Below are 24131 nucleotides of genomic sequence, written 5' to 3'. Positions count from 1 at the left end.
GATGGGTGACAATCGAGCAGGTGATAGTCATAGATAGATTAAGCATGGAAAGCAAACTAGCTCAAGTAAATGCAGGGAAGATACATGCCACTGGGTCAGGCCCGAGCGGCTTGTGGATGATGCAGCCCGAGGGGCGCCCCCAACAAGGTAGGCTAAAGACATAAAAAGGGATACATGCCACAGGGACGGACCCGCGCGGCCTGGGAATGATGCAGCCCTGAAGGCGCTCCCAGCTAAATAAACTTGGAAAATGTCACCTGGTTCTGTTGATGAAGGGATGTTGAGGCAGCTAAAGAGGTGTGGCGAAGGAGTTGCTCCTCGCGAGCCACCGGGGCCCTGAGCCTCGGGAGGCTCTGGGGGTCTAGGCGGTTCCTTGAGGACCGTCTCCACCTCCGTCAGGACGGCATGGTGTCTGGCCTCCTGAGACGCCAGGACATGCTGCGGGCTGTGCTGATAGGTGGACGCCACGCTCGGCAGGCCAAAAGGCATGTGAACGTAGTTGTGCGGTGGGCCCTCGCAGCGTCCCACGCGCGAAGGCCAGAAGAGCTCCTGAGACGCGGCCCGGTTGAGCACTGGGATGTCGACGCAGACGCGCAGCCCAACATCCTCGCCTGGATGGGGAGCTGCGCCCGGTGAGCGGCGGTCGCCGCGCATGGCTCTCGCGCCCTGCAGTTCCTGAGTGGTCTTGGTAATGAACTCCTGAGCGGTGGGCGCTCCTCGCCTTGTGTCCTCCTGAGGGAGACGTGCCGCGAAGCACGCCTCCAAGTGGTGCCCGAGCGCCTCCCCCGTGACGTTGACAAGGTCTGAGGCCCTCCAGAAGAGAGCCCCCGAGCCCTGCCCAAGGAGGTGCGGGCGCTGATCCTGACGAGGTACCTTTCGCGATGCCACCCTCCTGAGGTCCTGCACGGAGTAGCTGCTTCTTCTTCTTGGGGACAACCTCAGGAGGGTATTGAGCTGCGCTGTTGTCGGGGTCTTACGCTGCTTGGAAGGCGCGCTCGAGGGAGCACACCGCATCTCTTTCTTCGCAGGGGACTGTGATGATCCCCCTGCTCCCTGGCATCTTGAGGACGTTGTAACCGTGGTGCGTCACCGCCATGAACTTGGCCAGGGCTGGATACCCGAGGATGGCATTGTATGGCAGACGGATGTGCGCGCCATCGAAGTCGATGAGCTCGGTGCGGTAGTTGTTGCGTTCTCCGAAGGTGACAGGGAGGCGGACCTGCCCTATTGGTGTGGTGGAACCGTCAGTCACTCCTGAGAAAGGCTTGGTAGGCTTAAGCTGGTCGTAGGGCACTTGAAGGTTGTCGAACGTGTTGACGGACAAGACGTTGAGTCCTGCGCCGCCGTCGATGAGGGTCTTGGTGACTTGTACGTTCTTGATGACAGGCGAACAAAGCATCAGCAGAACGCCAGCAGTGGCAGCACACTTAAGCTGGTATGCCGAACTGAAAGTGATGGCGCACTTGGACCACCTGAGCGGGCGTGTGGCCTCGAGCTTGGGGAGGATTGCGTTCACCTCGCGGGCAAACTGCTTGAAGAATCGCTGTGAGGCTAGGGCTTGAGCCCCGCCCAAGATGCAGGCGATAGCACGCAGCTCCTGGAAGCCCCCAACCCCCTCGTCTTGATGGTGGTCATCATTCCTTCTTGGTGGTGGCGGCAGCGGAGGAAGCCCAGCATTGCCCTCAGGACGGTCCTCGCGAGGCTGATCCCTCCAGGCGCCCTCGCGAGGCTGATCCTGCCAGCGGTCTTCACGAGGCCGGTCGCGCCACCCCTGGCATGGGCCACGGTCATCCCAGCATCCTCCGCCATGTCCTCCTCCTCGGCCGTAGCCCCGGTCGTTGTGCTCGGGGCGTCGACCGAAGCGTCCATCGTGAATGGCCCTGAGCTCCTGACAATTGTTGGTGTTGTGGCTGTGCACGTTGTGGAAGGCGCAGAATGGTCGTCTGCTCTTGGATGACTCAGGTTGGTCCCTGCCGCGCTTCGAGTCTGGCTCTGCCGCGAGCACGGCTACTCCCTTGCGCTTCACGTCCTTGGCCTTGGCTTTCTTCTCCTCCAGGTCGGCAGGTGGGAGCTCGAGAAGGGAAAGGCGCCCTTCCTCGGCCCTTGCACACTTGGTCGCCAGGTTGAACAGCTCCAGGGATGTGCATAGCTCCTCGTGGATGGTGAGCTCCTCCTTCATCTTGACGTCGCGGACGCCATCGGAGAACGCCCAGATGATGGCCTTGTCCGTCACCTTGGGGATCTTGAGACATACATTGTTGAAGCGCTGGATGTACTTCTGGAGGGTCTCTCCTGGTTGTTGCTTGACGCGTCGCAGATCACCCGCGGCCGGGGGGCGGTCGCGAGTGCCCAGGAAGTTGGCGATGAAGCGGTCGCGCATCTCATCCCAGGAGGAGATCGAGCGTGGTGGCAGGTTCAGGAGCCACGAACGAGCGCCGTCTTTGAGCGCCATGGGGAACCAGTTCGCCATGACTTTCTCGTTGCTATTGGCCGCCTCGATGCTCAGCTCATAGAGCTGCAGGAACTCCGCGGGGTCAGGGGTGCCGTCGTAGCACGGAGGCAGGTCTGGCTTGAACTTGCTCAGCCAGGCGACGCTACGCAGCTCGGGCGTGAAGGCGCGGCAACCGGCCGTGGTCATCGGGGCCTGTCTTGGAGGTGGAGCTTGGTCTTGGCGCCCGCGTGCCGCCATGATGAGCAGCACAGGGCCCTGCCACAACAAGCAATCCTGACATGGCGGTGCGGGGAGCGGTGGAGCGTTCTCTTGCGGGCGAGGGACTTCTTGGCAGCTTCCTTCTTCGCGCACGGGCGCCGGTCACCGTGGGTCGCGCCGCGGAGCCACGCGCCTTGGCGCCAGGGCGCCGTCTTGGTGCAGAGGTGGTGGAGGTCCTCCGTGAGCTACGTCGCCCGTAGCTGGCGGTGGAGGAGGCAGCAAGAGGGACGGTGCGGGGGAGCCCCCTGCGGCACTGACAAGCTCGACGATGCAGTCCAGCCAGTCCTCGTAGAGGTCGTCGATGGGGCGGTAGCGCAGGAGCTCACGTGCCATGCACAGCGCGGCCTACGCATCCACGGGAGTGCGACGGGCGTGAGATGACGAGCCGGCCGGGGTCAGCGATGGAGTGGCGGTGCGGCCATCCCGCCACACCGAGCGGTGCAGCGAGGAGGCTTGCTGCTCATTCCCTCATACGTCTCCAACGTATCTATAATTTTTTATTGCTCCATGCTATATTATCTTCTGTTTTGGACATTATTGGGCATTATTATACACTTTTATATTATTTTTTGGACTAACCTATTAACCGGAGGCACAGCCCAGAATTGCTGTTTTTTTGCCTATTTCAGAGTTTCGCAGAAAAAGAATATCAAACGGAGTCCAAACGGAATGAAACCTTCGGGAACGTGATTTTCGGAACGAACATGATCCAGAGGACTTGGACCCTACGTCAACAAAGCTACCAGGAAGCCACAAGGTAGGGGGGCACGCCTACCCCCTGGGCGCGCCCTCCACCCTCGTGGGCCCATGCTGCTCCACCGACATACTCCTTCCTCCTATATATACCTACGTACCCCCAAACTACCAGATACGGAGCCAAAAACCTAATTCCACCGCCACAACCTTCTGTACCCGTGAGATCCCATCTTGGGGCCTGTTCCGGAGCTCCGTCTGGACGGGTGGCGAGGGCAGCCCTGCGCTCTGCGCAGGCCCGGCGGCCGTCCGCCATCAATGCGACGAAGCGATGGAACGCGGATCAACAGAGGGAAAACTCCGGCGCACCCCTACCTGGCGCGCCAAATGTCGGATTTCGGGTTCCGGCAAAACCCTTAAGGTTCGAACTCTGGGGTGCGCGCGAAGATCTCTCCCTCACAGGTCACGCCCTCACACGCTTCGCGATCTCTAGGCTAGCTCAACGAACTCGCAACACAAGGGACACAAAATTTATACTGGTTCGGGCCACCATTGTGGTGTAATACCCTACTCCAGTGTGTGGTGGTGGATTGCCCCTTGGGCTGAGGATGAATAGTACAAGTGGAAGAACAGCCTCCTGAGGAGAGGTGTTCTTGTGCTTGGTGAACTTGTGTGGGTGAGGATGATCATAATCCGTTTGATCCATCCTACTGTGGTGGCTAGTCCTATTTATAGAGGCCCTGGTCCTCTTCCCAAATATTGAGCGGGAAGGGATCCCACAATGGCCAATTTGAAAGGGGACAGCTAGTACAACTTATCCTGACAAAAGTAGTCTTCGCCTGCGAAAGGCTCTAGTGGTGACGCCGTCTTGGGCTCCACGGTGACCTCCGTCCTGCTGGTCTTGGTATCGTTGCACCGATAGGAAAACCTTTGCTTGATGCCTCGGTACTCCTCGCCTGCGCTTGCCCCCTTAGCACCAAAGAGGAAGCAAGGACACTGTGCGTGCTGGCGCCCGCCTGGCGCCCGCCTAGCCTCGTTCGTCATGGCTCACGTCACTAGAACCTCGTGAGGTTTGCCTTGCCTTGATCTCTCCGCCCCTCGTGAGCCAGCCTGGTGAGGCCGCTCCCGAGGAGGTCTTATGTCGTCCACCTCGCGAGGCTTGGCCCCTCGCGAGGGTCTTGAAAGATTGTTGGTGAAGATGGGCCGTACAGGCCCGCTCGCAGAGCCACGCAGTGGGCCGCAGGCAGGAAAGTCTGGGGACCCCCGTTCCCAGAACGCCGACATTCATCTTCTCTTGTCATGAAGATCTGGTGATATCCTGAGTAGGCGTCAAGGACTGATAACATATCACACCCGGCCGTGGAGTCAACAATCTGGTCAATGCGCGGCAACGGGAAGGGGTCCTTAGGACAAGCCTTATTGATATCTGTGTAGTCAATACACAGCCTCCACTTCCCATTTGCCTTGCGCACCACCACCGGATTGGCCAACCACGTCGGATGGAGCACTCCTCTCACCAAGCCTGCCGCTTCCAACTTCCCGATCTCCTCTGTAATGAACTCCTGCCGTTCCAAAGCTTGCTTCCTGACCTTCTGCTTGACGGGTCGCACATGGGGACAGACAGCAAGATGGTGCTCAATCACTTCCCTGGGAATGCCGGGGATGTCGGATGCTTGTCATGCAAACACATCGGCATTCGCTCGCAGAAAAGTGACGAGCGCGATTTCCTATTTGCTATCGAGGGTGGAGCTTATGGTGAAAGCCCCTCCCGTGCCATCCTCTTTGACGGACACCTTCTTGGTCTCTGGTGGTGCAGCTCTGGATTTCTTGCTCTTGCCGGTGGAGCTCTCTGTTTCCGGAGTCGGTGCGAGAGGTCTTGCCGGTCCTCTTCTTCCCTCTCGGGGCTTCAGCGGCAGTTGCTGCAACTGCTTCCCGGTAGAGTAGGTCGGCGCAGATCAGTGCATCCTTCTTGTCGCAGGGAACGGTGATGATGTTCATCGGCCTAGGCATCTTCAGCGTGTTGTAGGCGTAATGTGAATCCGCCATGAACTTGGCTAGTGCCGGGCGGCCGAGGATCCCGTTGTAGCGCAACGGGATCTTGGCTACATCGAAGACAATCCTCTCCGTCCCGTAGTTCAACTCGCCTCCAAACGTCACAGGCAGCGTGCCCTTACCCTTCGGCTGACTCCTTCCCGGGTTGACCCCTTGAAATGTGCCCGTCTCCTCGAGGTCTCCATCAGGAATTTGCAGCCTCTTGATCACAACGGGCGAGATCAAGTTCAGACTGGCCCCGCCATCCACTGGCATCTTTGTCACCTTGAGGTTGCGTATCGTTGGTGAAACCAACAACGGCAAACACCCGACCGCAGTTGTGTGATCAGGGTGGTCCTTGGTGTCAAAGATGATAGGTGTGCTGGACCACTTCAGTGGCCTCCGAGCGTCCAACGATGGCTCCGCTGCTGTGATCTCACGCGCCCACTGCTTGAGCTGGCGGTGAAGGTATGCAGCGAGGCGCCACCATCGACGCACATGGCCTCCGTAGCTTTCTGGAACTCATGCTCACCGGACTCGTCATCCTCGTCATGATCATCGTCTTCCTGCTTCTTCTCGCGGCCCTAAGCGGGCCTCTCTTGCTGGTTATCCTTGCCGCGGCGGCCTCCTTGGCCGCCACGCTTCTTGCCGGATCCTTTGGCACCATCTTGACCCTTCTCCTTGTCCTGCCTCTCATACTCGGCTTTTTGCTTTTCAGCAAGCAGCTCAACTTGTCGGCAATTCTGGAGGTCGTGGCCCTTGGTGCGGTGGATCTTGCAATACTGCTTGTCGGAGCCTCCTGGCTTGTCGGCAGCCGCCAAGGCCCGACAAGCGGCGCACCCGGCAATCTCCTTGCCGGGGTCATCTGCCTTGGCCTTCTTAGCAGCGCCGGTGTCGTCAGATCCCTCGACGGGAAGCACGGCCTTGCCCTTGCGTTTCCTATTGTGGCGCCGGCCCTTCTTCGTCGGGGCGGTGGTGTCTTCATCCGTAGAGTCGGTTTTTGCGCCGGGGTACTTCCTCCCCTCTAAAGCTCGAGCACATCTATCGGCCCGAACGTAAAGCTTGGCCACATCCTTGACCTTTGTAACACCCCGCATCTAACTTGCCATATTTGTAACTCCGACTCTTGCCATTTTTGGCTTTGTGATATGATATTCCCTCCGTGGTCGGGTTTTGTTTTTCATTTTGCATTTTGTCATGTCATGCATTTTCATATCATGTCATCATGTGCATTGCTTTTGCATACGTGTTCGTCTCATGCATCCGAGCATTTTCCCCGTTGTCCGTTTTGCAATCCGGCGCTCCTATCTCCACCGGCGCATCCCTCTTGTTTTCTTTCGTGTGCGGGTGTCAAACTTTCTCGGAATGGACCGAGGCTTGTCAAGTGGCCTTATTACACCACCCGAAGACCACCGGTCAAGTTTCGTTCCATTTCGAGGTCGTTTGGTACTCCAACGGTTAACCGGGCATCCGCAAAGTCCATTTGAGTGTCCAGCAAAAACCCTCCTAAAAACCAGCCCAAAACCCACCAAACTCTCTTCCATGCTCTAGGTCGTTCGATCACGATCGTGTCGGCGAAAATCGCACCTCATTTGGAGTCTCCTAGCTCCCTCTACCTATAAAACTCCATCCCCTCCCGAAAACGCTCGCAGTCCAACCCTAGACCCGCTCCTCGCGCCGCGCCGGACGCGTCCGCCGCCGGCCGGACAAAACCGCCTCCGCCCGCAGCCAATAGGCGTGCGCCACGTCATCACTCGGGCACCCCCACATCGCCGCCCGCGCCGCAGGCCCGCCGGGCCCGCGCCTCCCTGCCGTCTCCGCCGCCCGCCGCCGGGTCCCGTCCCCGCCGCTGGACCTCGCCGCCATCGCCGGCCCCGGCCCTGCCGCAGCTCGCCGCCGCCAGCCGCCGTGCACCGCACCGCCGCCTTGCTCCGGCCTCCCTCCACCGGCGCCGCACCGCGCCCCCTCCCTCCGGCCGCCGCCCCGCCTCGCTTTCCTTCTCCTCCGGCCGTCGCCGACGGGCCCGAGCCCGAGCTCCCTTGGCTGCAGCCCCGATCCAGGTCGGTATAACCCTAGCGTTGACTTTTCCCCGTTCCCCGATTTTTCTGTCATATTTTTTTCACAGCAAGTGCTCATGTTACTAAGTGCGTAACTCCTTGCATCTAACTCCGATTCGCGCGTGTAATATGTCAAATTGTTTGCCTCGTGATGCTCTTCGTTTTGTTAAATTGCACCATGTTCATTAGAGGTCATCTTGATGCCCGAATCTCTGTTGGAAGAGGGCTAATTGCTGTTATTCTCTGGTTCTTATCAGAACTTGGAGATTTGTCATTTTTGTATCATTTAATCTGTGCATCTTATGGGCATGAGCCCTACATGTGTTTTGAATTATGCCATGCCATCTTTCAAGTGGTGTAGTCCATGTATTTTTGTGATCTCTGTGGTGACTAGCACAAGCATGCAAAGTAGGCCCCGTAATGTTTCTGATTTCAGGGACTTAGTGATTTCTCTAAGTCCTTGTCTGCTGTTATTTTGTTGCCATGAAAGCTTGATGTTACAGAGAGATCCATGCATATTTTGGAGATGTTCAGTAAGGATGTTTTGTAGCTATAGTTGTAATTGATCCATTCCTGCCCTTGTTTGCAATTATGGAGTGCCATAGCATGACTCAATCTTGCTCTACGTTTGCTATAAAATATTTCTGGCAGATTCTTAACATGATATTCATTTTTGCCAAGCTTGTTGTAGTTGATCCATACATGCTATGCTTTTTTTCTTGCCATGGATAGCTTCATAAACATGCCATCTTGCTGTAGGTATGCTAGTTTTGTCATGCATTGCTTTGTGGTGAGTGCATCAAGCTCACAAAGAGGCCTACATATTATTATTTCTGCCATGCTCTGTTTTCTGCCAAGTCTGAAACCTGATAACGAAACCTGATCCTTTTTGGCTTATGGTCGGTAAGGGACTTTTGTCATATGCATTTAGTAGAACACTGCCATGTCTTGTTTTGCTATGTTAAGTTCCTGTAGCATGTTGATTTCGTGCTCTGAACATTGCTACCTGATGTTGTTTTCTGCTGTCCAGTTTTTCACTGTCTGTGATCCTGTTATCTTTTGCACTTTTGCCATGCTTGTTTGAGCTTGATATGTTGTGAACTAGCCGTAGCTCAGTGTTCATCTTTTGTCGAGCATCTCCTGTAGATGACTGTCATATGCTTTGTTGCTATGTTGGAGTGCTGTAGCATTGTTGCTTGTTGCATTTTAAGTGCTATCTTGCTGTTTATCGCAAATTCGTGTCATGTTTTGCTTGCCATTTGCAAACCGTGCATCCGTTTCCGGCGATCTTTATATCGATTTCGACCGAAATAATCTCATCTTTCCAGTGGAATGCTTGGTTTGCCAAGTTACTGCCTAGTTCATCATTTTCCTTTCGGAGCACGCATATGCATCACATATCATACATGTTTTGCATCATGTTGCTTGTGCATTTCTCGTGATTGATTGTGGTTCCGTTGCTTGTGTTCTTGTCTTGGGTAGAGCCGGGAGACGAGTTCGTGAACGAGGAACCTGTTGAGTACGCTTACGAGGATCAAGCTTTCGACAACTCTGAGAACCTTGCAGGCAAGATGACCACCCCTCGAAATCACTTCTATCTTTGCTATGCTAGTTGTTCGTTCTATTGCCATGCTGCGCTACCTATCACTTGCTATATCATGTCTCCCATTTTTCCATGTCAGCCTCTAACCATCCTTTCCTAGCAAACCGTTGTTTGGCTAAGTTACCGCTTTTGCTCAGCCCTTCTTATAGCGTTGCTAGTTGCAGGTGAAGTTGAAGTTTGTTCCATGTCGGAACATGGATATGTTGGGATATCACAATATCTCTTATTTAATTAATGCATATATATATACTTGGTAAGGGTGGAAGGCTCGGCCTTATGCCTGTTGTCTTGTTCCACTCTTGCCGCCCTAGTTACTGATATACCGGGATTATGTTCCTTGAGTTTGCGTTCCTTACACGGTCGGGTGATTTATGGGACCCCCTTGATAGTTCGCCTTGAATAAAACTCCTCCAGCAAGGCCCAACTTTGGTTTTACCATTTGCCGCCTAAGCCTTTTCCCCCGGGTTTTCGTGAGCCCGAGGGTCATCTTATTTTAACCCCCGGGCCAGTGTTCCTCTGAGTGCTGGTCCAAACTAGAGCACCGTGCGGGACCGTCCCTTGGCAACTTGGGTTATGTTGGTACCTGTACGCTTCGCTTATCCGGTGTGCCCTGAGAACGAGATATGTGCAGCTCCTATCGGGATTTGTCGGCACATTCGGGCGGCTTTGCTGGTCTTGTTTTACCATTGTCGAAATGTCCTGTAAACCGGGATTCCGAGACTGATCAGGTCTTTCCGGGAGAAGGTTTATCCTTCGTTGACCATGAGAGCTTATGATGGGCTAAGTTGGGACACCCCTGCAGGGTATTATCTTTCGAAAGCCGTGCCCGCGGTTATGAGGCAGATGGGAATTTGTTAATGTCCGGTTGTAGAGAACTTGTCACTTGACCCCAAATTAAAATACATCAACTGCGTGTGTAGCCGTGATGGTCTCTTCTCGGCGGAGTCCGGGAAGTGAACACGGTCTGAGTTATGTATGACGTAAGTAGGTGTTCAGGATCACTTCTTGGTCATTGCTAGTTGACGACCGCTCCGTTGCTTCTCTTCTCGCTCTTTCTTGCGTATGCTAGCCACCATATATGCTTATTGCCGCTGCAGCTCCACCTTATTACACCTTCCTTTTCCTATAAGCTTAAATAGTCTTGATCTCGCGGGTGTGAGATTGCTGAGTCCTCGTGACTCACAGATTCTACCAAAACAGTTGCAGGTGCCGACGATGCCAGTGCAGATGATGGGGTCGATCTCAAGTGGGAGTTCGATGAGGAACGTGGTCGTTACTATGTGTCTTTTCCTGATGATCAGTAGTGGAGCCCAGTTGGGACGATCGGGGATCTAGCATTTGGGGTTGTCTTATTTTCATTTGGATCTTGACCGTAGACGGTCTATATGTTTGTATTTTGGATGATGTATGAATAATATTTATGTATTGTGTGAAGTGGCGATTGTAAGCCAACTCTTTATCCCATTCTTGTTCATTACATGGGATTGTGTGAAGATGACCCTTCTTGCGACAAAACCACTATGCGGTTATGCCTCTAAGTCGTGCCTCGACACGTGGGAGATATAGCCGCATCGTGGGCGTTACAACCTTGTTCATCGCCAGCTCTTCACACATCTTGCCGTGACACACATTCTGATGGAATGCGCTGATCACGGCGGCGGGATGAACATCTGGAATGTTGTATTGCACTCGGCTGAACCTCTGTATGTACTTGCGCAGGTTTTCACCTTCCTTATGGGGAATGATATGCAAATCACTCGCCTGGCCATGAGCTTGGTGGCCTCCAGTGAAGGCACCAACGAACTCATGACACAGATCCGACCAAGAAGAATTGGAATCTGCCGGCAAGTGCATCAACCAAGACATGACATTGGGTTTCAGGGCCAACGGGAAGTAATTGACAAGCACCTTGTCGTCACGAGCTCTAGCGGCTTGCATCGCGATGGTGTAGATGCTGAGGAACTCTGACGGGTGGGTCTTGCCGTTGTACTTCTCGCCGATGTCGGGTTTGAACGTGCGGTGGGACGGCCACTGGAACTGCCGCAGCTCACGGGTAAAGGCTGGGCAACCCACCTCGTAAGGTAGATCGCCGGAGCCTCCCGGTGCTGGGTGGTCCATAGCGGGCCCCGCCCGCTTATCTGAATGGTGGCGTGTATTGCGCCGGTGCTCGATGGTGGTTCAAGCGTCTTCATGGGCTTGCTCCCGAAGAACTTAGCGCAGGTCGCGGTGGGTCCCTGGGTCGGACGACGCTACGGAAATGTTATCGCAAGCGTCGTCACAATGGATCGACACCCGCGGTGGCTGGTGTGGAGGAGGAGAGCGCACCGTGGCCGCAGCACCCCCGGTCCCTCCACCGCTGGCGTGCGGTGGTTCGACGGAGCGTCGGCCTGAGGGCCCCGCTGGCCGTGGCTCGTCTTTGTTGGCGACACCGACGAGGCTCCGGGTGGTAGCTCTCCACTCGTCGAGCTTTTCCGTGGCAGGAGGGAAGTCGAGGAGCAGCTACACGCGCGCCAAAGCTTCTATTGGCGTGGGTGGAGGCGAAAGCTGCGTGGACCGTGACGCGCTCCGACTTCTAACCACGTTAGAAGGGGCTCTATCACGTCCTGGCGGCTGCGCGCCATTTTCGCCAGCACTTCGGCGGGCATGCTGGCCTCCTTCGTCCCGTGAATGATGCACATGACTCTTCCCACGGCGGCGTCCGAGGTCACCAGTGTGGTGACGCTGCTCGTCGCGCACACCATGGGAAGAGCGCATTGTGGGCGCCGGCGTAGGCGTCTTGGAGGCTGCTGCGCCGCCCGTAGGTGGCACGGCGCCACCCCTTGAGGGCCCCGCGCCGCCTGCAGGGGCCCAGCTCCGTCCTTGGGTTCGGCGATGTGCGGCCCGTCGACTTGCGCACGAACAACGCCACTCCCCAGGCTCTGACTGCCAGAGCGATGTTGGTGCTCGCGGGCCGCGCCTCGGGTTCTGTCCGCGACCGGCCCGCTGCTCGCTTGCACCAGTACTGGCCGTCCGGCTCCGGATGAACCAATCACCGTGATCGTCTTCTTCTTGGGAGCCATGGCAATGAAGAACTGCGCCACCCCTACCTGGCGCGCCAAAGATGTGGGGGGAAATCGACACCTATGGAATCACCGGGATCCCTTCTACGGTTGGCGGGCGCGGGGTTGTGCAAAGAGCGGGCTGACAGGAAGCACATAGATCGTTTACCCAGGTTCGGGCCGCGAAGATGCGTAATACCCTAGTCCTGCTTTGGTGGATGTATTTGAGTGTTCTTGTGTTCTTGAGCTAGCTACGGGGTGTGACTTGCTCAAAAGATCTGAATCCTTCTCCTGGACGCGTTGGGCCTCCTTTTATAGACAAAAGGGGTTACTACAGTGGCACACAGGAGGTGGAAAGGTGTAGAGTGGATGAGTCTATCCTCTAGCACCGCCAGACAAACACATTTAATGAGCTGCCGACGTGCCCCTCTCGCTTTATCGGGGACGGCAAGGAAGCTCGTCCGAGCTGTCGCCACCTCGCCTAGCTTCGACACGCGTCCGAGCCGACGAGGCGTCGTGGCGGCACATTGGCTGGTTGCTGGGCTGGCGTGGTGGTGGAGCCTTCACGAAGATATGCATGCCACCACGCAGGATCTTGCTGGGTCGGTGTAGAGGCCGTTCATCGCCACGCAGGTGCCTGCTCAGCTGGTTGAGCTAGCAGCTGCACGGGGACGGCGGTGGAGTCTTGGCAGGCGCGGGCCTGGCTGCGGCAACGCTGGTGTCCTCGGCAAGGATCTTGCCGGGGCCCCGGCAACGGTCTTGCCGTGGCGTCGTGGTCGTCCTTGGCAAGGATCTCGCCGGGGGTCTTGTGGATTTCCTCGGCTGGGATCCCGACGAGGGTTGTCGTCTTCTGGTCCTCATCTGGTCTCGTGTGTTTATGATCTTGACAAAGATCTGCATGCCACCACGGAGGTGCCTCCCGAGCCTTGGTTCCAATGTAGTTGTTGGCGGTGTTTGGAACCCTTGGGCTCAAGGGTGGCTCACTCTGCTGGTGTTGGGCAAGCTGCCCCGGCAAGGCTCTTGCCGGGGCCGCGGAGGCCGCCCCGGCAAGGGCTTTGCCGGGGGAGTCCACCTCGCCCCTTTGCTCTTTAGTGTTTCTGGTCTTGGCGTTGCCTTGATTGTCTTGTGCTCTGGCTTCCCTCCTCTGCCCTGCTAAGTGTGGCCGCGGGCGCGACTCCGACTGCCCGTGCACAAGTAAAGGGGTCAAAAGGAGAGCCCCTACTTTTGCACACCGAAAGGAGTCTGAAGAACTTCCAAACTTAATAGTTCGGGCTCCGGGATGTCAACTGATTTTTTGGGCTTGTCGTCCGATTCTATGTTCGGAGGACAAGGCATATCTTTCTGCAGGCAGGTGACCGACTTTTTAAGCTTGGAGATCCGAACATAGTTCATCCTCAGTATAGAGAAAGAGTTGTCGTCTTGCTCCTCTACTACCGCTATCTGATGGGTGATCGATGGAGTTTTAATTTCTCTCTAGTCGGGTTTAAGCCCAATCCGATCATAGTCTGTGGCGACCCCCAGGGCGGCGATGCGGTCTAGGAGCTCGTTTAAAGATGACAACTCCGCCGAATCCATCTGCTTGGAGTATTTGGAGTCAACATGAAGGGGATTTTCGATGACCCGAGAAGTCATTGTCGGCTTAACGGCCGAACGGGTGGTCATGGTAAAGCCGCCCAACCGGAGGTTTGGCCTGGGGTCAGTGCTCCTTCGGAGGTGACATTGTCCTTGAGAACAAGATGAGCCATCGATCCTATCTTTCGACATCACAGCGGAACTCTCAATGAAAGCACCAATGTCGGTGTCAAAACCGGCGGATCTCGGGTAGGGGGTCCCGAACTATGTGTCTAGGGTCGATGGTAACAGGAGACCGGGGACACAATGTTTACCCAGGTTCGGGCCCTCTCTATGGAGGTAATACCCTACTTCCTGCTTGATTGATCTTGATGAATATGAGTATTACAAGAGTTGATCTACCACGAGATCGTAATGGCTAAAACCCTAGAAGTCTAGCTTGTCTGACTATAATTGTATATATCCTCTACGGACTAAGCCCTCTGGTTTATATAGACATCGGAGGGGACTAGGGTTACAAAAAGTTGGTTACAGAGAAAGGAATCTTCATATTTGGTCGCCAAAGTTGCCTTCCACGCCAAGGAGAGTCCCATCCGGACACGGGTAGAGTCTTCGGTCTTTATATCTTCACAGCCCATCAGTCCGGCCCATGGCAAACAGGCCGGATGCCCGAGGACCCCTTAGTCCAGGACTCCCTCAGCGGACGCGGAGGCGCTGGCCACCGACTCGTCACTCTTCGCGCACCCGGTTTCTGTCTCTGCTTGCATGGTGCCGCCGCGGGCATGGGAGCCTCGGCCACAGAAACGGGAAACGCGGTCGCAGACACGAGAAGCGCGGTACGAGGCGGCAGCGTGGACAGCAGCGACAATGCCCGTGCTTCTCGTCGAGCTGTCCTGGAGCGGCGAGTTGCTGAACCGCGTGCCGGCTTGGGGCGGCAACTGGCTCCGTCGGGCGAGGGGATGGAGGTGGATCAGCGAGCTGCATAGCTCGTATACGGCGGGCTCGGCGGGCCACCCAGCCGGCTTGGATGCTAGATAACTACTCTTCGTAAGCCATTGTAGAGTGGACAAAATGGTGAAGGAGGAGATAGGGGAGCGGCGGAGGTGTGCGATTCTTGGCTGGTGTTTGGCCTCGTTTAAATAGGAGATTAAATAGACGGCGGACGGGAGGAGCTCGGCCGGCATTGCGTTTAATGTCGGCCCGGTCATGAACGGACGTGTGTCCAGAGTGGGTTTCTCGGCTTCCACACGGGTTTCATGGAGGCGTTTTAATGCGGCAAGGAGGCGTGTTCAGCCGTGCGTGCAGCGAGCGGCGCCCTCGACTCTGACGTACGACACCGCGCCATTCTTCCACTGATGTGTGGGCTCGTTGGGTACCTGGCCTGAATGTCAGTGACCCAACGCAGGCAGCGCAGGGCAGAGGAGCGTTTGGTGGGCCAGGGCGGTCAGAAGCGGGCATTTCATAAACCGATGATTGTTCATTGAGTGTGACGTCATCTATTTCATGTAGATAAGCCTACTATATATGTAAGAGAATTTTAAAATTTTCATATATACGTTGATAGCCCGTTCGATAGGTTGTGATTCATAAAGACCGCTACAAACATCAATGTTCTTCTTATCACAGATAAGATTAATTAATACCCGTAACAATGCATGTCCTTAACAAAGGGTGCATGCACGTATTGGTTGAGCGTGTGTCTTGCGTCGTGTGCTGTGTGCATGCAGGAGTGTGATACATCTCCATCGTATCTATAATTTTTTATTGTTCCATGCCAATATTCTACAACTTTCATATACTTTAGGCAACTTTTTATACTATTTTTGGGACTAACATATTGATCCAGTGCCCAGTGCCAGTTCCTGTTTGTTGCATGTTTCTTGTTTCGTAGAAAATCCATATCAAACAGAGTCCAAACGGGATAAAAACTGACGGAGATTTTTTTGGAATATTTGTGGTTCTTGGGAAGAAGAATCAACGCGATACGATGCCCGAGGGGGCCACGAGGCAGGGGGCGCGCCCCAAGGGGTCAGGCGCGCCCTGGACCCTCGTGGCCACCCCGTAAGGCGGTTGGAGCCCTTCTTTCGCCGCAAGAAAGATAATTTCCGGATAGAGATCATGTCCAAAATTCAGCCCAATCGGAGTTACGGATCTCCGGTTAGAAAAGAAACGGTGAAAGGGCAGCATCCAGAGCGCAGAAACAGAGAGAGACAGAGAGACAGATCCAATCTCTGAGGGGCTCTCGCCCCTCCCATGCCATGGAGACCAAGGACCAGAGGGGAAACCCTTCTCCCATCTAGGGAGGAGGTCAAGGAAGAAGAAGAAGGAGGGGGGCTCTCTCCCCCTCGCTTCCGGTGGCGCTGGAGTGCCACCGGGGGCCATCATCATCATCGCAATCTTCACCAACAACTTCACCGCCATCGTCACCAACTCTTCCCCCCTCTATGCAGCGGTGTAACCCCACTTTTACCCGCTGTAATCTCTACTTAAACATGGTGCTCAACGCTATATATTATTTCCCTATGATGTTTGAGTAGATCCGTTTTGTCCTATGGGTTAATTGATGATCGTGATTGGTTTGAGTTGCATGTTTTATTATTGGTGTTGTCCTATGGTGCTCTCTGTGTCGCACAAGCGTGAGGGATTCCCGCTGTAGGGTTTGCAATATGTTCATGATTTGCTTATGGTGGGTGGCGTGAGTGACAGAAGCATATACCCGAGTAAGTAGGTTGTTTGCGTATGGGAATAAAGAGGACTTGATACTTTAATGCTATGGTTGGGTTTTACCTTAATGATCTTTAGTAGTTCCGGATGCTTGCTAGAGTTTCAATCATAAGTGCATATGATCCAAGAAGAGAAAGTATGTTAGCTTATGCCTCTCCCTCAAATAAAATTGCAATAATTATTACCGGTCTAGTTATTGATTGCCTAGGGACAAATAACTTTCTCGTGACAAAAAGCTCTTTACTAAAACTAATTTAGTTGTGTCTTTATCTAAACAGCCCCTACTTTTTATTTACGCGCTCTTTATATTCTTGCAAACCTATCCCGTTACACCTACAAAGTACTTCTAGTTTCATACTTATTCTAGGTAAAGCGAACGTTAAGCGTGCGTAGAGTTGTATTGGTGGTCGATAGAACTTGAGGGAATATTTGTTCTACAGTTAGCGGTTCGACACTCTAACTTATCGAAAGAGGCTACAATTGATCCCCTATACTTGTGGGTTATCAAGACCTTTTTCTGGCGCCGTTGCCGGGGAGCAATAGCGTGGGGTGAATATCCTCGTGTGTGCTTGTTTGCTTTATCACTAAGTAATTTTTATTTGCTGTTCTTAGTTGTTTTCGATCTTTAGTTATGGGTAGGAAATGCAAAATACCAAAAAAATTAGTGGTATCTACTGAACCAATGGTTGAAGAACCACTCAAAATCTATCACACTCCTGAAGCTTTTTACTTGGATCATCTTTGATCCCCTTTGTGCTCGTGCTGAAACCCCATCTAGCTTAGTTGAGGGCAAATCTTTAGATGAGCATGCTTGTTATGTGCGACACCGCTTATTTCCAAAAGGGAAACTTTTACTGGATCAAATTCATCGTTTGCAATGCTATGCTTGGAATTTATGTGAAATATATGATGTTACTTGTTGTTCTGAAAACCCTAAGAAACACCTTCCCTACCAATGTGAGTTTAGTGATAATGGAATCGTATCTTCGTATGCTAAGGGTGTTTATAATTACTATGATGTTCAACAAATTGAAGAATTTTTTGCTTTTAAGGGTGCTTATGAAATTGCTTCTTTGATTGAAAAGTATGATGCTACTCTTTACAAGTCTGAAATTTTTGCCATACTTGAATATTGTTATGATAATTATGCTTCTAATGCCTATGCTAAACCATATATTGAGGACTCCTCCGATGTCCAAGAAGAGACTAATATTTTGCAAGAGTCTATGGAAGAAGAAATTGATGAAAATGTGAGCTCATTGGATGAAAAAGATGATGAGGAGAGCGAAGAACATAAGGAGGAAGAGCGGGTTAGCTACCCATGCCCACCTTCTAATGAGAGTAACTCTTCAACTCATACATTGTTTAATTTCCCTTTATGCTTACCGAAGGATGATTGTTATGATCCCGTTGATTCTTTTGAAACCAGATGATACCCCGCGCGTTGCGGCGGGAATTTTTGAAGTATTGAAGGAAAATCCATTGAGTGGCAAATAGTGAAACTATGAAAGTCACTCTAGATTGTAGTTGCAGGGTCTGCCAGGTCTCCCATTAGTTTAACGAATACAGATCAAAGTGATTACCATATGGATAGGAATATTAAATATTTGGTATGGAAATAGAAATTTCCCAAAAGAGTAGTAATGGGAGTTCTTCTCGATTAGAAATGATGATGATCATTCTAGTGATAACTAATTTTAAATTTAAGCAACGGATTTATTTTAGGTAGAGGTCGTAGTGTATTTTCTGAGATGCTTCTATGCGTGGTTGACCATGTAGTATGTGAGGTCGTCATGGTAGCTATCTTCTTCATAAATAAATAATAGAGAACACTGCATCTTCTATTTGTAAGCTACATATGAACCATTCGCATGCATCCATAACATCAGGCCGTCCTCTATAATAAAAGGAAAGAACATGAACAAAAATAGGATAGAGGAATGTGGACATACAAAATACAGGATTTTATAATATGCTGCTGACAAAAGATATAACATGCATTACTTATTACCCTCGTAATTACAAATGAAGTATTGAATATAACTAATTCTGATAATAAAATCACTACCGGCGACTGAACTAATTTGATGGAATCCATATTCTTCTATCACCGTCCTAATTACAAATGTGTCTTCTATCAAGGGATCATCATCCATTATAACAACAAATATTCTTTTTTTCAAGAAAGTACTGCACGGTTTCATGAGAACATCGCCATGGATGATAATGCCACATACACGTACAGTCCCGCGCGTACATACGGTACATACCACCAAGGACAGATGTCCAAGCCATTCGCAAAGAGCACCCTGCAAAAAAAGGACTACTATACATTGTCTGATTTGATTATACCCACGTACCTGGAGGCACCAGCATCATGGAGCACAACGGTTTACACGACCATGACAGGGATTGAGCCGGAGGGCTATATTCCTCTGCAGCTCACCCTCCTCCACCTGAGATGTACCACCAGAAAAATCCTAAGCACAACTCTAGACTCTTCTCTAGCGCACCACCTCCATCATCGATTGTCAATCTGAAGAGAACGATCGCTGAGGCAAGACAGATTGAGAGATCTGGCCGCTGCAAGTCATCCTCTCGAGTTGCCTTTTCTTTGGCCAAGAATATATGGCAGGGGCAAGAGGGTTGGAGAGAATCCACAATAAAAGGAAAGATAACAGAAAGAGATTGATTACTTCGATTTTTGGTGCTGCTTGGAGAGGGAAATCTACCATATATAGACAACCAGAAGAGGAGTGGTGCTGCTTGGTGCTCTTAATTTCCCACTTGTAGTTCATGAAACCGCGCACCATTTCAGATCGGAGGGGAGAGCTGAAGGGACCATCGCCTATTCGGTTGCCAAGCTTGTAGCCTTGCAGGGGAAGGCGATCGGACGGGAAGGTGTGCGACTCAGGTAGGGGAAGGGAATCAGATGGGAAGATGTGGGCCTGAGAATGATGCGCGTTGTAGTACAGCCCAACGACAATAAATCGAGTCGAGTCGTCTGAGGGAACATACGGGACGAAAAAGCCCAGGCGCAAGAAGTTTGGGTCGGGGGGAATAATCAACCTGGCAAGTGGCAGACAAAACGATCAGGGCTGGTCCTTCTGTACGCTGGTAAGTAGTGACTGCGGGATGACATGGCACATGCATGTTAAGAATTAGAGTCATGTGAACACTGACGTGGGATGAAAATGATGTGGATAGTGTGCTTGTTGAGAGAATTGGTAGAAGTGGGGAGCAGCTTCTTAAGAATGTAAGATACCTCTTTTTGATGAACTTGATGCTTGCTATGCTTTTGGCCAAGATGCCAATATGAATTATGCTTATGGACATGAACTTGCTATAGTTCCTTATGTTAAACATGAAATTGTTGCTATTGCACCCACGCATGATAGTCCTATTATCTTTTTGAATTCTCTCGACTACACTATATCGGAGAAGTTTGCCCTTATTAAGGATTATATTGATGGGTTGCGTTTTACTACTGCACATGATGATTTTGATAGATATAATATGCATGTGCTTGCTGCTCCTACTTGCAATTACTATGAGAGAGGAACTATATCTCCACCTCTCTATGCTTCCCACACGATAAAATTACAAGAAACTGCTTATGCTATGTATTGGCCCTTACTTTGTGTGCATGAATTGTTCTTTTATGACATGCCGATGCATAGGAAGAGAGTTAGACTTCGTTGTTGCATGATATATGTTACGTTGTGCTCACTACTAAATCACAAATCGTTGTTAATTAAAATTGGCTTTGATATACCTTGGGATCCGGGTGGATCCATTACTTAAGCACTGTATGCCTAGCTTAATGGCTTTAAAGAAAGCGCTGCCAGGGAGACAACCCGGAAGTTTTAGAGAGTCATTTATTTCTGTTGAGTTCTTTTATATAGTTTAAAAACAAAAGAATAAAGAGGGGAACCCAAAACTTTTCAAAAAGGAAAGTGAAAGTGAGAGAGACAAGCATTGTTGAAGTGGGGGAGCTCCTTGAGCTTTGTTCATGCTCACGGAAATTTTGTGAATCTTGATTACAGAAACTTTTCATCAAAAATAATTATCCCCTTGTACAATTCCATTGTAGTATAAAAATAATGTGCTAAGGTTTGCCTTTAGGATGTTTACAATGCTTGTTGGTTTGTGCGGTGCAGGACAGAAACTTTGGCTGTAGTGCGTGATTTTACATTTTTTCTGGAACGTCAAATGGTGCTGAAACTTTTTGCACTGTCTTCATATACAAATTTTTTATTTTTCCTAATTTTGGCATAATTTTTTGAGTACCAGAAGTATGGTGAATGTTCAGATTACTACAGACTGTTCTGTTTTTGACAGATTCTGTTTTTGATGCATAGTTTGCTTGTTTTGATGAAACTATCGATTTATATCAGTGGATTAAGCCATGGAAAAGTTATATTACAGTAGCTACAATGAAAAAACAAAATATGAATTGGTTTGCAACAGTACTTAGAGTAGTAATTTGCTTTATTATACTAACGGATCTTACCGAGTTTTCTGTTGGGTTTTTGTGTGGATGAAGTGTTCGAAGATCGAGGAGGTCTCGATGTGAGGAGAAGGAGGAAAGGCAAGAGCTCAAGCTTGGGGATGCCCAAGGCACCCCAAGTAAATATTCAAGGAGACTCAAGCGTCTAAGCTTGGGGATGCCCCGGAAGGCATCCCATCTTTCTTCAACAAGTATCGGTATGTTTTCGAATTCGTTTCGCTCATGCGATATGTGCAAATCTTGGAGCGTCTTTTGCATTTATTTTTGACTTTTCTTTTATGCACCATGCTGGTATGAGATAATCCATGGTTGATTTATAGAATGCTCTTTGTACTTCACTTATATCTTTTGAGTATGGCTTTATAGAATGCTTCATGTGCTTCGCTTATATCATTTGAAGTTTGGATTGCATGTTTCTCTTCACATAGAAAACCGCCATTTGTAGAATGCTCTCTTGCTTCACTTATATCTATTTAGAGAGTTGACAGGAACTGGTCATTCACATGGTTAGTCATAAAATCCTACATAAAACTTGTAGATCACTGAATATGATATGTTTGATTCCTTGCAATAGTTTTGCGATATAAAGATGGTGATATTAGAGTCATGCTAGTGGGTAGTTGTGGATTGTAGAAATACTTGTGTTGAAGTTTGTGATTCCCGTAGCATGCACGTATGGTGAACCGTTATGTAACGAAGTTGGAGCATGAGGTATTTATTGATTGTCTTCCTTATGAGTGGCAATCGGGGACGAGCTATGGTCTTTTCCTACCAATCTATCCCCCTAGGGGCATGCATAGTAGTACTTTGCTTCGAGGGCTAATAATTTTTTGCAATAAGTATATGAGTTCTTTATGACTAATGTGAGTCCATGGATTATATGCACTCTCACCCTTCCATCATTGCTAGCCTCTTCGGTACCGTGCATTGCCCTTTCTCACCTTGAGAGTCGATGCAAACTTTGCCGATGCATCCAAACCCCGTGATATGATACGCTCTGGCACACATAAGCCTCATTATATCTTCCTCAAAACAGCCACCATACCTACCAATCATGGCATTTCTATAGCCATTCCGAGATATATTGCCATGCAACTTCCATCATCATCATATACATGACTTGAGCATTTATTGTCATATTGCTTTGCATGATCGTAAGATAGCTAGCATGATGTTTTCATGGCATGTCCGTTTTTTGATGTCATTGCTACGCTTGATCATTGCACATTGCGGTACACCGCCGGAGGCATTCATATAGAGTCATATCTTTGTTCTAGTATCGAGTTGTAATATTGAGTTGTAAGTAAATAAAAGTGTGATGATCATCATTATTAGAGCATTTTCCTAGTGAGGAAAGGATGATGGAGATTATGATTCCCCCACAAGTCGGGATGAGACTCCGGACGAAAAAACAAAAAAAAGGAAAAAAAAAGAGAAAGGCCATAAAAAGAGAAGGCCCAAAAAAGAAAAAAAAGAAGAAAAAAAGAAAAAAAAGAGAGAGAGAAAAAGAGAGAAGGCGCAATGTTACTATCCTTTTTTCCACACTTGTGCTTCAAAGTAGCACCATGTTCTTCATATAGAGAGTCTCTTGAGTTATCACTTTTATATACTAGTGGGAATTTTCATTATAGAACTTGGCTTGTATATTCCGATGATGCGCTTCCTCAAATGCCCGAGGTCTTCATGAGCAAGCAAGTTGGATGCACATCCACTTAGTTTCCAGTTTGAGCTTTCATACACTTATAACTCTTAGTGCATTCGTTGCATGGCAATCCCTACTCCTCACATTGACATCAATTGATGGGCATCTCCATAGCCCGTTGATTAGCCGCGTTGATGTGAGACTTTCTCCTTTTTTTCCTTCTCCACAAAACCTCCATCATCAAATTCTATTCCACCCATAGTGCTATGTCCATGGCTTGTGCTCATCTATTGCGTGAGGGTTGAAAAGGTTGAAGCGCGTTAAAAAGTATGAACCAATTGCTCGGCTTGTCATCGGGGTTGTGCATGATTTGAATATTTTGTGTGGTGAAGATGGAGCATAGCCAGACCATATGATTTTGTAGGGATAACTTTCTTTGGCCATGTTATTTTGAAAAGACTTGATTGCTTTATTAGTATGCTTGAAGTATTATTGTCTTAATGTCAAATGATAGACTATTGCCTTGAATCACTCGTGTCTTAATATTCATGCCATGATTAGATTATGTGATCAAGATTATGCTAGGTAGCATTCCACATCAAAAATTATCTTTTTTATCATTTACCTACTCGAGGACGAGCAGGAATTAAGCTTGGGGATGCTGATACGTCTCCGTCGTATATATAATTTTTGATTGTTCCATGCCAATATTCTACAACTTTGATATACTTTTGGCAACTTTTTATACTATTTTTGGGACTAACATATTGATCCAGTGCCCAGTGCCAGTTCCTGTTTGTTGCATGTTTTTTGTTTCGCAGAAAATCCATATCAAACGGAGTCCAAACGGGATAAAAACTGACGGAGATTTTTTGTGGAATATTTGTGATTTTTGGGAAGAAGAATCAACGTGATACGATGCCCGAGGGGGCCACGAGGCAGGGGCGCGCCCTGGACCCTCGTGGCCACCCCGTAAGGCGGTTGGAGCCCTTCTTTTGCGACAAGAAAACTAATTTCCGGATAGAGATCGTGTCCAAAATTCAGCCCAATCGGAGTTATGGATCTCCGATTATAAAAGAAACGGTGAAAGGGCAGAATCCAGAGCGCAGAAATAGAGAGAGACAGAGAGACAGATCCAATCTCGGAGGGGCTCTCGCCCCTCCCATGCCATGGAGACCAAGGACCAGAGGGGAAACCCTTCTCCCATCTAGGGAGGAGGTCAAGGAAGAAGAAGAAGGAGGGGGGCTCTCCCCCCCGCTTCCGGTGGAGCCGAAGTGCCACCGGGGGCCATCATCATCATCGCAATCTTCACCAACAACTTCACCGCCATCGTCACCAACTCTTCCCCCCTCTATACAGCGGTGTAACCCCTCTTTTACCCGCTGTAATCGCTACTTAAACATGGTGCTCAACGCTATATATTATTTCCCAATGATGTATGGTTATCCTATGATGTTTGAGTAGATCCGTTTTATCCTATGGGTTAATTGATGATCGTGATTGGTTTGAGTTGCATGTTTTATTATTGGTGCTATCCAATGGTGCTCTCTG

The sequence above is a fragment of the Triticum aestivum genome, chromosome 7D (genome assembly GCF_018294505.1).
Source record: "Triticum aestivum cultivar Chinese Spring chromosome 7D, IWGSC CS RefSeq v2.1, whole genome shotgun sequence".
In the NCBI taxonomy this organism is placed as follows: Eukaryota; Viridiplantae; Streptophyta; class Magnoliopsida; order Poales; family Poaceae; genus Triticum; species Triticum aestivum.
Note: the sequence above shows the minus strand (reverse complement) of the source record.